Source organism: Gymnodraco acuticeps, unplaced genomic scaffold (genome assembly GCF_902827175.1).
Source record: "Gymnodraco acuticeps unplaced genomic scaffold, fGymAcu1.1, whole genome shotgun sequence".
Lineage (NCBI taxonomy): Eukaryota > Metazoa > Chordata > Actinopteri > Perciformes > Bathydraconidae > Gymnodraco > Gymnodraco acuticeps.
Window position 1 is genome coordinate 2,551,961 of NW_022990135.1, and position 13,646 is coordinate 2,565,606.

The 13,646-nt window shown below is 40.6% G+C and overlaps 1 protein-coding gene across 2 annotated transcripts in view; it reads right to left on the reverse strand.

Annotated features, from left to right (window-relative positions):
• LOC117546609 (double-stranded RNA-specific editase 1-like) overlaps positions 1-13,288 on the reverse strand; it is a 32,079-nt gene extending 18,791 nt beyond the window's left edge. For both annotated transcript variants that reach the window (XM_034216896.1, XM_034216895.1), the window contains exons 1-3: positions 11,528-13,288; positions 11,022-11,188; positions 174-229 (exon numbers count right to left, since the gene is read on the reverse strand). The gene's annotated coding sequence lies outside the window, so the exon portion shown is untranslated. The remainder of the gene's footprint in view (positions 1-173; positions 230-11,021; positions 11,189-11,527) is intronic.
• Between the last annotated feature and the right edge of the window lie 358 nt (positions 13,289-13,646).

Below are 13,646 nucleotides of genomic sequence, written 5' to 3' on the forward strand. Positions count from 1 at the left end.
TGACTTCACGTCACCACTTGTCATCAACCGTTTTGACACACAGAAGCTTCAGCTCGTGCCTTATTTCAGGCTTCTAAGCAAAAGATGCATTGTGGGAAATGTAGTATCCAGAGTTTTGGGACCTTGACCTTTTTTATTTCTAAATGTGTACCAAATAAATAAGGGGTACCAACCTGTAAGTGTTCTTCAGTGTTCTTCACCGCCTGGAAGGATTCACCAATGTCTTGCTCTGAAATGAAAAAAGATCTGATATGAATACAATGATTTCTTATATTTTTTATAAAGAGTGGAATAAAAAGTTGTGTCTGCGTCAGTGTGCAGGGTGCAGTGACGCAGTGTGGCCTACAGGTGGAGCAGCAGGACTTTACATCCCTTCTCTTCTCTGCATCCAAACCACCGACTGTATATCAGATCTTGGCATTCACAATGGAAGGAATGTTTTGGGAACAATTGGGAAGAGGACATTCCAACATTTCAGCAACCAGTGAAACTCGGTGTGCCTGAGAGGATCCTGCGCTGACAAGCAGAGATAACATCCAGAGATGCAGATCACAAAGGAGCTTTGGGTGTGACGCTCGCAATCCTGCAGGGTGTCACAGCGTCTACAGTCACTTGAATCAAGCTGGGGAAAAGACGCTGGGATGTCTGCTGGGGAAAAGTCCTTTTTTAAATAAAGATAACTGGAGACAAATGAAGATCAGAGAATATAGGAGAGGGTGTTTCTGCAGACAGGCCTCCCACGTTTTAACAGTCTGGTTATTGGGAATAGAATTGGATTGTTTTCCAGTTAACAAAAGCAAATTGGATGTTAGATGAAAGTCATCTTAGGAAATGTTAAATTAGGGAAGTTATATCAGCTACTAACTCAGTTTAGCACAAAGACAGGACACAGAGAAAAAGCTGCCCCATACAAAACAACATCTGACCTCCAAAGCTCAGTTATTCATATTTTATATATGATATTATATATAATGTATGCAAAAATAACCACTCAATGTTAGTGCTCAGACTGTGCTTTGCTTATCCATTTCATTACATCTTGCTTTTTTATTTTAATATGAATGTGTGTTGTTTGAATGCTTGTATGAAATGTTAAACCGTCTCTGAGTATTTAGAAAGGTGCTATACTAATTACATGTATTGTTGTGTGGGTGTATCCAAGAAAAATCCAATAAATCCTAAATAAACGTGATGTATTTATGTTAAGATAAGAATGTAAATATAACAGATATAACTACGCGTCATTTCCTCAGATACAGATTCACAAACCTAAGGCTGCACAATTAATGGAAATATTATAGAAATCACAATATGAAATTGTGTCATATCCAAATTATGATAAGTGCAGAATTTGATAAAGGCAAGATATGAGAACATTTTATTTTATATTAATTATCATGGTGCTACAGAGAAGTCCCAGCTTGACAAGACTAAATAAAATATCCTTGTTTTGTACAGATCCACTTGGAGAAAAACACACCATGATCATGACCTATGTTTTCATTTGAATAATGTTAAAAAATGGTCCTAAATATTTTTAATTATATCACGATTGCAATATAAGTTTAAATAAATTACAAGTAGTTATTTGTAAAATGCTACTGTACATTATTGAGCATCATTTCTAGTTCCCAGCCCCCCCCCACACTCCTTTCCACAATGGTCTTAATAGTATGTGGTCAAGGCCAGAGCAAACGATCCTGATGCATGGTTCATTAGGTCTTTAAATGCAACATGGGTGAAAACTGAGGGGATGGTTCAATACATCTGAAGAGAAGAAGCAATAGATGGGATGAGGGATCATAGAATGTGGGTGACAGGACTCTCTCTGACATGTACTCCGAGTCAGCGAGGTCTAATGGCCACGCGGTCAGGGAATCAGAGCTCTGAATGTGAGGGGACGCGTGCAGGAGAACAGAGGACCAGCGGCCCGGAGGCTGATAGGATGAACGCTTCTCCCCTTCTTCCACACGCAAGAGAAGCAAACACGGGGGATGTCTGTAACCTACTTTCATGCATTTGCATATTTTTCAGAGAGGGTATAAGACGCAGTTTTATCGCGGGGGGTTGAAGGGATGGCGATGGGGGTGGGGCAGTTTAGGGGCCTGACAGGGGACGTGCTGGTTGGAAAGCCAAAGTCAGCGTTTCAACCCCCTCGAGGTCACCTTGATCCAATCGAGCCAAACGTCTATGAAAGAGCCTCTTGATATTACTAATGTATCCATTGATGAATGTATTTATGAACGCTGTCTTTTCAATGGCCCATAAACATTTACAGTGGTGAATATTTCATCACAGATCAGCACATGAAGAGGACAACGCAGTAAATCCCATAATACACGCCGTACTGTGGGGGAGGTGTCCGCAGAGACAGACAGTTTCACCCCCAAACCTGATCTGTTTTCTTGGATACTATCAAAAGGGGCATTACGTACAAATGACGAATTTGGAGAGGACACACACATCACTGATGAATTAGATGTCTTATTTATTCAAACCTTGCAGTGGATTGCAGCTGCAGTGTGTTAGCGTCACCTCTACAACTTCCTCACCTTCCCATGAGGACACAACAAGCTCTTCAACTGAACTTCCTTAAAGAGGCACGTTTACCAAGTGTGTGGAGTCTGAACAAATACCCATCATCGGTCAGAAAAAACACTACTATGGAACATAATCCCTATTCAATGGGCTGTATACCAATCGGTGTTACTACCAGGCTGCTAGCAATTAGCACTGAATATTTGTTTTTGTCTATAAAAAAATAAATGCCTATTACAATTGTCCAATGCAAAGTTACTATATTCATATTGCATGTTTTGGTCGACCTACAGAAAAGACAATTTGTAAACATGTTTGTTTTCTGAAGATCTTCCTGTATGAAAACATAAGAAACATTACATTCTCAAAAGGCACAGCTTTCATTTCATTTTCACCTTGACTCATCTTTGTGTTCTCAGAGTTTCCCTCCTCTCAATTGTGCTCCGCTTTCGGTCCTGCTATTTTTATTCAAGGAGAGCTCATCTGATCTGATCTCAGCACTCTTCTAGCTGCTTCTGTGATTCAAGTGTGTGGAAGGTTAAATTATAGCAATCATTTCCCCGGCCCGAGATACTGTCGAGCAAAACTACGGGTCAAAGAGCCAACTCACAACCCCAGAGCGTGCAGGGATGATGATGACGAGGATCTTACTATTGTTGGTGCTGAAGGAAATCATGCAGGGTTGTTAGGGAACTCAAAGTACACTTGGTTTTTCTCCTTTTTTAAGAAGATGTTCTCGATAAAGTATCTTTTTTACGTATTTCTTTCTTTCATAATATCTTTTCGTTAACTAAAATATCCAAACAATTCCATTTATAATAGAGATAAATGGGAATAAACAAACAAATCCTCACATTTTAGAGGGACAACCATTAAGTGTTGGTATTTCATTTAAATTAACAGTACATTTATTTTTTAATAGGAGCATAAAACATAATATTATATAAGCAACAGCAGTGCATGTTCAGTATGTAGCAGCTATGAAGGTCATGTTGATATGCATTGATTTAAAACCACTTTTTTATGGTTTGATTCCAATATATTTTAGACACAGTAAATATTTTTGGTTTATATGATATGATATATTTGTAACTCCTCCGTCAGAGCATCTCAATGCGCTAACTCTAACCCCAACCCTTGTTAGAGTTAAATATATGGAACTTTAAATTATTAAAGAATCATTTTGAAATATATTTATAAGACACAATTGTGTAGATGGTGATATTTCATTTGATTGAGTGTGTTATCCTTCAGAATAAAGGTATCATTATCGGGCCCCTCTCGGGTTTTTTCCTCATGTCGGAGCTGTTATCCGCGCAGCGACTCGGCTCGATGAGTCCCCGGAGCGTTGTTGGGTTACGCGGCACCGAGGCCGCTCGATGGCCTGTCTCTTACTGTATTGGAAAATGTCTGTCTTGATGGAAGCGTCCGGGCCGAGGGGACACTTTGCTGACACGCAAACTGCACACCCTAACGCTCACACATCACCCGTGTGCCATTTACTCTCTCACTCTCACTGCCATGCTTTATTGACATCCAGATGAAATTGAAAGTATGGGGGGGGGGGGGGGGGGGGCCCGGGGGATGGGGACAGGTCACATTCCTGCGACCTTCAGCATTACAACACATCGATCAGTGACTCACTTTCACTTATACGCAAGAACAATGAAAAGATAACCGTTGTGGTCACGGCTGTTTCCATGGGGTCTGTCGGTTGTGAAAACACTGTACTCCCTGCTGAGATGTAAAAAAGCCCAGATGAGTGAAACTAAAGTACCTGCTGTTAGGATGAGTTTCAAAAAGGATCAAAGTGATTGCAGCAGAAGCACCAATTCACCTACATTACCTTATTTGGCACAATTTCAATGTTTTTGAAATGGCTATTCCCTATAGTTTCGAGAACCCGCACAATAATCTTTCATTAACCTTGAGACATATTTAGAGCTGTATCTGTATGACGGCTAACACTACCATTGAAGTCGTTAGAAGTCGGATCTGTTCTTTAATAACATCCCTTTGGCCTCTGCTACACTAATGAATGCACAGAAGCGAATGTGGAGCTGCTTTTGCTCTGATATTAAAAGGGACACAGCAGGTAGGGATAATAAATACGTGAGGAGAGCAGAGTTTATCACCACTAACTAATTATCTGCTGTCTTGCTTCCAGCGCCACCAGTCCTCCCCGCCAGTGAAGAGTTACGATTGGACATGCATCGCAGCAAAAAAGCCCTCCACTGCTCTCAGCTTCCTCTCCACCCCAAACACGCTTATTAAATTCATCACAAAGTGTAACAGAGATTATCTGTTTGTTAGCTAATGAGGCCCTGACCCCCTGGAACACCTGGTGCACAGGTAAACACTCTCTAATACAACAGCTAACAGCTTTCTGATATTCCTCTTACACACAGGAGCACCATAACCATTCTCATCTGTCACTCTCACATAAGTGATGTATTCAATATGAGCATTAGGGCAGCAGAATGAATCAATCAATTAAGCAAACAAATCTAAGGTAGTTATTCTTCCAAATTGTGCGGGGCTTAAAAATGCTATGTGGTTTTTGGGATGACTAGAATGCATTCAACACATATACAGTATATAAAACAAGCATGCAGTTGATAGCACTATATTATGGCTAGAGTGAGCTAACTGACTTTAAAATGTATTATATCCCACAATGCAATGCTTTGCGCAAACATCACAGCCATGCTGCAGTCCCATTGAAGGCAGTGACTCCTCTCTGCTCCACAAAGTCACCTTGTGTCCCCGCAGCAGAAGCACCCAGGGGTTAGTCACAGCGCGGCCCCTGCTGGCCCCCGTCTGACGCACTGTCTCTGTGCACACCGCTCCCCGCTCCTAAAATAAGCATAGAGCATCCTCTGTGATGTGATGCCGGCTGACGTGCTTCTACAGAGGCGTCATTAGATTTAGAAAACTTTTTAGAAGGAATAAATCAGGTTTGGGTGAATCCTCAAAGTGCGCGTCTCACAGAAGACTCCTCACAGCTGCATTGGTCTCGTCACCATTGATCACGCCATGAGGGGAGTCGGTTTGCAGTGGTTGCGTAAGAGCAGGGTCCTGCGTTCACCTCGTGCTCTGTTGACTCAGTGGCAGACCACCGTGCACACGCAGTCCTCTCTAAATACATGAGAGCAGCACAAGATCACATCCTGGGTCAAAAGGATGCTGTGAAGTCCATTATCACAAAGTAATGTACATGTGCTCAACAGTACAGAATCCCTACACACAAATTAGCATCTGGCAAACACACTTAGGATTCCTAGTCAATTAACTACTTCAAGTTAATTTGTTTTTTTAATAGGTTTTAGTCATTTCCTGCAAGTCAAGTGTTTGAGCTAAAGTCTCTTTTTGATCATTAAATGTCAACGTTCCTTGGGACTGCACTTCGCCTTGGATTCAGCTACTTCTGTTGAACTTTGACTTCCTTTCTATCTAATAGTATGACTGTTGAAACATGGTACTTGCTACCTACTAGCGCTGCCTGTTTTGTATCTTGTTTGGGATTCAAATCCATACAATAGACGTCTTTTTAAAGCATATGAACATTCTAATTATTGTGGCAATCCCACTGTGGAATGAAGTAGGTTAAGCCTATATATAGAGGGACAGCTCATTGCAGTTATTATAGCAAATCCCCTAAGCTTCCAGCACGTTCCATTTTATTTTGTTGTTCGGGAATCCTTAATGATAGGCAATGCTATTTCTACGCTAGTGTTAGCGCCTCAGGTCCACTGCATGTGTTTGCACAGCGTTCTCTTCTCCAACTCCGTCCAACATTGGTTGTTATTGCAAAGGAAATGTGCGTGAAAGCAAACTGATGAATGAATGACGGAATCTAGAAAGCCGTGCAGCATGAGTGAACCACAAGTCCCAGATCGACTCAAGGATTCGCTCAATCGTTGGTATTGATCGACAATTCCCAGCAGATATATTGTGAGAGTTCAATCTTGTTGTGCATTGAGGGAATAATAAGAGAATAAAGACGTGCAGATGAAGGTAGAGCTGGGCCGGCTTTGAGTAATGACATCATCAACACGTCCAATATCTGAACACAGATCATAAACTTTAACACTGCCATTACATGCTGCAGTCACACACACACAGTGGCGTGAGTGTGTATCCGCGGTGGATGCATTGAAGAGCAGGTGAGGAGCGATGAATGATTCAGCAGGCCTCTGATAGCCTGGCTGCCATTAATGAGGGCGGGCGCTCACTCTGCTTCGTCAAAGGGGGCAACCTATGAAATATTAAAAGGTATGTCGACGGCAGCTCGACACGACAACGCTGACCCCCGTTAAAAATTCAAGTTAGAACGGAGGCAGAAGAAATAGCGCTGACTCGAGGAAGGATTCTGGGAAAACACACATCAGCGTCTCAGAACCTGAGGCAGCAGAACTAGTATCGACACACACGGGCTGAAGATGGAGGAAAGGAGATGCTAGATTTACAGACAGGGATCAAGACGTTGGTAACATTTTGAAATGTAAGTGGCAACAAATTAAGTACAATTATAAATAAGTGGTGTAATCGTTCCTTTCTTTCTTTCCACTTCCAACCTGTGTTGTTTTTTTCTTCCCACCCTAGACATATGATCCTTCCTCCTTAACCGTCAACATGTATTCCTTATTCAGTCATCCATCCATTGATGCCATACACCATGTGCCTCTCCTCCATCACTGTCCACAGGGGCTTCCATCATCTCCTCACTGCTGCTGATGTATCCAATCACACGGGCTTAACATATTTCCAAACCTCACAGCGCATTCCCGCCTCTGACGGTGTGATTTTAAGCCATCTGCCATCAGCGCTCCACACACATCTAATACCAGCACTGACTCAAATACAGCAGGGCTCCATCACTCTGCCTTGTGATGGGTAACATAATGAGTCATAATGAATGATGAACCAAAACAAACAGCATTCCTCCAGTCACACTAAAAACCAGTCAATGATGTTTGAGCATGTTGGACTCTTTGAGCAGGCTGTCAGAAGATAAAAGAGCTTGCACTAAAGACATTAGTTACACCGCTAAATGCACTTTAACACAAGGGTATCTTCTCTCGCACTTTAGGTAGCTCTTGTATCTTCTCTTGCACTTTATATGTCGTAGCTGCTATATTGTATTACCATGTCATAAATACTTGTGTATGCTGCTCTTGCTCTTTTTGCATATCATGTATTTTGTTTTTGCTATGTTTGTAAAATGTAATTTTCTTAAATGTTTTATGTGAGGGACTGCGGATGGAAATTAGCTCAAAGCTAAATCTGGCACTGTTACGCTTGACATATTTGAATGTTTTAAGTGTTCATTATTGTGCATTGTCCCTGCCAAATAAACGATTAAATGAAATGAGTGGTGTTGGACATAGGACAAGAGCAGCGGTGTTTTCAAGCCTTATTTGTTATTAAGTCATGAGGTGGAGTTGTATTGAATAATTCTCTGCGTTTACCAGCTTGTATTAGGCGCTGCTGTGATATCCTATCCAATACATTAACAAACTGTGTCTCCCAGTGGATGAACAGACATTGGTTAGATCACTTGGAGCCATCGTCGTCCACACATCGACCAACTATAATCCCCGTCCATTTATCTGGCCGATATGGAAAGAATGAAATATCACGATATGTGGATCAAACACCTTGATATCGATATTGCGACGTATGCATTTATTTAGCATTTTCCAGTCTTTGCAGGGGCTGAAAACGTGTACATTTTGACTGCAGGGGCTAGACGGATTAAACCCTCCGATTGGTGGACGAGTCGACGCTCTGCCTCCTAAGGTTTGATGTCCATACAAAGAGATACTTTATAAATGACTACTTGGGTATGGGAAAATAACAAAACGTCTATAAAACTTCTGGTAAGTTCAGAAATGATAACTTTTTGTGAAGCAAACCCATCGAAAGACAACACTTATGCCATGTTACAATATCATCGTCCATCCAAAGTCTAAGACAGTATCTACTTCCATATCCCAAGTCTTTGGGTTGTACTACTAAAATTGGAAACAATCCAGTCAAATCCACACTGCACAAACCGGGCAGATATATTCCTGAGGACAGAAGAGCACAAATTGATGTGATGATACCAAGAAATGTGTCCACGCTTGACTTCAGGAAACAATCCGTCCACATGGATGTGCCTGCAGGGCGGTGTGAGAGGAGAGGACTGATGTGAGACGGGGGTTAAGCTGGAGGCGCAGTAATTGTCTGAAAGAGGATTCGGCAGTCTTCAAAATGTTTCCAAGAGCCCAGACTGCCCCGCTAATCCCTGAGAGAGAAGCTGAGTCGGAGAGAGACTGTCACCAAGTACGTCTGATACGCACAGAAACACATTATATCACTTCCTGGTCCTTTATACTGGCTGGATACTTCAATACTCTAAATGTTGCAGTGGGCCAGAGTAGGGGGTTGGTAAATACTTTGTAAATCATGTGCACTTTCTCAAGACTTAGGGGCTTTATTTCCAACAAGCATCAAGCAACAAATGTATCCACTTATTCAAAATATCAAGAAAAACCTGAGGAATATGTTGAAATATACGATATTGTATTTCTTTACACTTTAAACATTAACATGTAATGACTATATAGCATGTGTTATTATATTCTATAACTAGATATCTACCTGAAATAGCCACTTGATAAAGCCTTTTTACTTGAATTTCTCATGTATATATATCATATTTGATTTTTTATTGCACAATCTAAATTGACAACCCCTCATACAACAGAATGAGAGCATTTTTGCTAAGGATGCCCACTGACTGACTCACTGACTTTGAATACTGCATTCTGTCATACGCCTATTTTACTGCTATTTCTGTGCAGGCAGGCTAAGTGGAAGACAAGAGAGAAAAAGCCCAAGGCAAGTTGAGCCGAGCCATGCAGAGGCCAGAAGTGATCGCAGCGCAAAATGAATCTCCCAATTAGGCGTTGTGTTGTTCCGTTGTCTTCGTACGAGTATTTTAATATGTGTTTCCTAGGAAGTGGATGTTTAGTTGTGAATTTATACATTTAACAACATCATGGTGCTGAAATAATGCTAGTGTGTGTGACAATTTACAATTTGCATTAGGCTGTATTTTAAAGTGACTGCATGTTGGATTATTTAAGTTATTTTTCAGTATGCCTTATGGGTTAATTTGAACACACACTGGTGACAGGGCCAGCAACAAAGGACTGCACAGATCACGCTGTGGAAAACATGTTTGGGAAAATAAGGGCTGTACTTTTCCTGCAGAAACAGGAAGTGAGGCTCAGAGCTAAAATAACTGCCAATGGGACCGAGGTGTGATTTCAGGTGCGAGACCCTGATCACGCTCTGAGTCCAGCTCGGGATATTTGTTGCATCTGGGTACATTTGAAATTATTTCAAGAATTAGAAGCTTTTATATGATGCTTCATGAGAGTCAGGTGGTGAGCCAAAAACTATTTCCTCTGTTTTCTGTGTGCTAATCTCAAGAGCATCACAACCACTTGATTTACACCCTTTTGGTGCAGGCCAGGTTATTGAACACTGTATCTATAAAGCCTTTATCCTAGTCTATGGTGTATGAGCATCTCAAGAAGCATTGATGTTCCATGGCTATTTCCTGAACACTCCTCACTGCTGCTATAAAAAAGCGATTTTTACTATCCTTTTGATCCAACAAAACCCTATTTACCTAATTGTAATTGTTTTTACTATTAAGCTTGTTATATAATTTCATGTATAGGTATTTTTTGCTGATAAAACAATCCAGATTAAATGTAGATGTTTTCATGGAGGACAGGACATAATGCAGATTGCGCATCTCGGATATTGGCATTTGGTTTTATGTGTATTGCCATAAACATATTAGATTTTGCTAATCTTGTCAAATAAATTGATTAATCCACGAATATAACATGATTGAAAATGCTTCTAATATTGCGGATTTGAGATGGTATTTAAGGAGTCGTGTTTGCTGCGCGTTTGCTCACGTCGAGAAAAGCTCGCCAAAGTTAACCGAGGAAACTATTAATTTAAAGGAAAACGTAACAATCAGCCATGTTGCTTTTGATATTAATCAATTGTATATTCTAAGCTATTAATTTGGACTAACCCTTTAATTCGGCGAATGGTTAAAACATATTAAAGCATTATGTCCAATAATACACCAAGATGCCTGTTGAAGCTATCACCTGTTTTAATGCCGCGAAATGCAGCGGACTTCGCTGTAGTAAAACGTTAGCTTGGTAACGAAGTCGGAATTAAACAGGCATTACCACTGCTTTTCACCTCATACACATGCCGTATTATTCAAAGTGCTTAATTTGTCCAAAAAAAGACTGAGTTGTGTTTAATGAGCCATGTACTTATATCCCTTACATGAAGAACATTTAAATGAACACATTTCCTAATGGAGTTTTGAGTGGGCAAAGACAGTGGTGCAGGTAAAACATGTTATGTATGAAATTGACCCATTAACGGGTACTTACGGTCTGTTTACCGGTGCTGTCACTCAGAGTATCCGACTGAAGGTACCCTCCTGGTGCAGTGATGCTGCGGCTCCGGGCTCCACACACTGCGGGAGAGAGAGGGAGGAATCACCGGGCAGTATGAGCCAGGGACGGGGCTCTCCTGGTGCTCCAAAAGATGCCTGCTCCTATTGGACCAGAGGAAAGAGGCGGGCGCAGGAAAATGAGGCCACATGGGCGCATTACGCACCAGCACACACACTGATTGGACACAAAGCCTGTACAGTGACAGATACACTGTTTTTACTCGCCATGTGTAGCACTGGATTTATACAGCAGCACTACTAAAAAGCTCTAGTTAATATTCTAATGAGAAATATACGAAGGAAATTACTTTATTAGACATTTTTTTTAAATAATCTCTTCCTAAAATATATGTACAGTATGTATATTATATGACAATACCACCACCATTTATGTTGCAGTCATATTGCAGCAGTATGAGGATGCAGGTAATTGCTCTGTACCTGCAGGCTGCAGAGGAAGGGGGGACAGGTGTAGATGTGAGGGTCCATGGGGGGGAAATGGAGAAAGTCTGGTGAATGGATGGATGAGGCCTTAGGGGGAGATGTGGCTGCAGAGGGGGAGAAATCTAAGAAAAATGGTCAATCACGTCACATTTGTACCACCTCTGCACTGATTTATTAAAGAGGTGACATTTTATGAAGACTTTCAGTGTACTTGTTGGTTATTTTTAACGTGTGCTCGCCTCTTTAATTTAATATGTTGGGGCCTAAAGCCTAAAAAAAATCTAAAACTGTGGGACCTATAATGCTGTCAGACAATCCTTCCCCGGGACGCTCTCAGGTTAATCTGAGTGCACGGTGTCTCATTAAGTCACACTGTGTTTTAAAGCAGGAGCGAGGAAGCCCTGCAGCAGAGTCTCCTCTGCTTCATCACCTGTGCAGCACTCAGGAGGCAGAGGCAGGATTCTCACTGTCTAAGCATCTGTTGATCTGAGAAAACAGAGTGGAAATAATGGCAGATGCCAGCAGATATTAATGAGTCATGTAGAGAAATATGTGAGTGAGCTGCAGCTGATCTGGAGTCAGATAACAGTGGAAATGTTCAACAAGGAACACGCACAAAGGTCCCAACTCTTTACTCGCTCCATTCATAGCTCATAATAAGATACAATTAATTAAAATAACTTGTGTGGCTCATCATATGCAGCATGTACAGTTGTCCTGCAACAGGAACATATTTAGTTCACTGGGACTTCAAAATAAAGGATTGTATAAGAGAAACCTGTAATGTATTCATGCATTATATGAGCTCTCAAATGAATTACGCTTGCTAATTAATTAATGTAACATAATGTTGAATAATCATCTTAACAACTGTACCTGTGAAACAGCGGAGGAATATGATAAGATACGTGATAAGAAAATACATTTAGCTGTAAATTAGTTTTGTTTCCCCACAACTTTATCTGAGTCATTCTGCAGATGTAATGATTTCTAACAACAGTTCCTGTAACTCATGCACTCATTTAAAGCCAACATACTGACATTACATATCAATACATGGTAATATGGTTCACCTGTGCAGATGACGTGTGATTTCCACCCATTTTCTTCTCATGTCATCCAACTGTCATAAGACTTTAATCAGTGTTGGATATAAAACTCCATCTAGATCTTTTGCTCAAGTAAAAGTAGAAATACTATAGTCTTAAAGTACTCCATTACAAGTAAAAGTCCTGATCCCAAAAATGTTACTTAGTAAAAATAGTACAAACAGTAAAAGAACTCATTCTGCACAATGACCCATTTCACAATAATATGAAGTACATAAGTATTATCAGCTTAATGTACTTCGAGTATCAAAAGTACTCGTTATGCAGAATGGATATTATTGCAGTATTATGTTATTATTTTCTCAGTTTTCTATAAATGTAAGAGCATTTTAGTGTTGTAGTTGGCGAGCAATTTGGATACTTTAAAAATAGAATGTGTAAATTAGTACTATATTATACCATATCAGCTTATATGTATTTTTAATGTATAGTGATTGTTAAAATACAGTGAAAAGTATAATATTTGCCTCTGAAATGAGTAGGAGTATAAAGTAAATGTGTGTGTGTTATACCTCAGTTCACCTCCGAGGATCAGCCGGTGACGACACACACTGTCAGGTCTCTCTCTATGAAGGAGGAATGTCTGACGGCCACATGACACAACATGTCACTCAGAACCTGTGGATGTGTCCGTACCTGTCCGAGAGGGGAGGTCAAACATCTGCAGAGGAATTTATTAAAACAATCTCTGATTACTTTCATTTGACACTGTGCTCGTTCATTATTAATGAGTCCTAATGGCTGCGCGGAGTATTGATCAGTCTCATCGTTGTCTCTTTTCTTTGCTCACTTACATATTTTCTAACATGCATGGTGAAGAAGACAAGATAAACTGGAACTCATCACATTGAATGACTTACAAACGCCTGCTTTATTTACATGTACTCCGGTTACTTCTACTACATTTCAAGGGAAACATTCAACTTTTAATTACACAGTATGTATAACAATCACAGTAAAGCACATTTTTTAGGATACTACTTACATACTTCTACATGCAGATATAC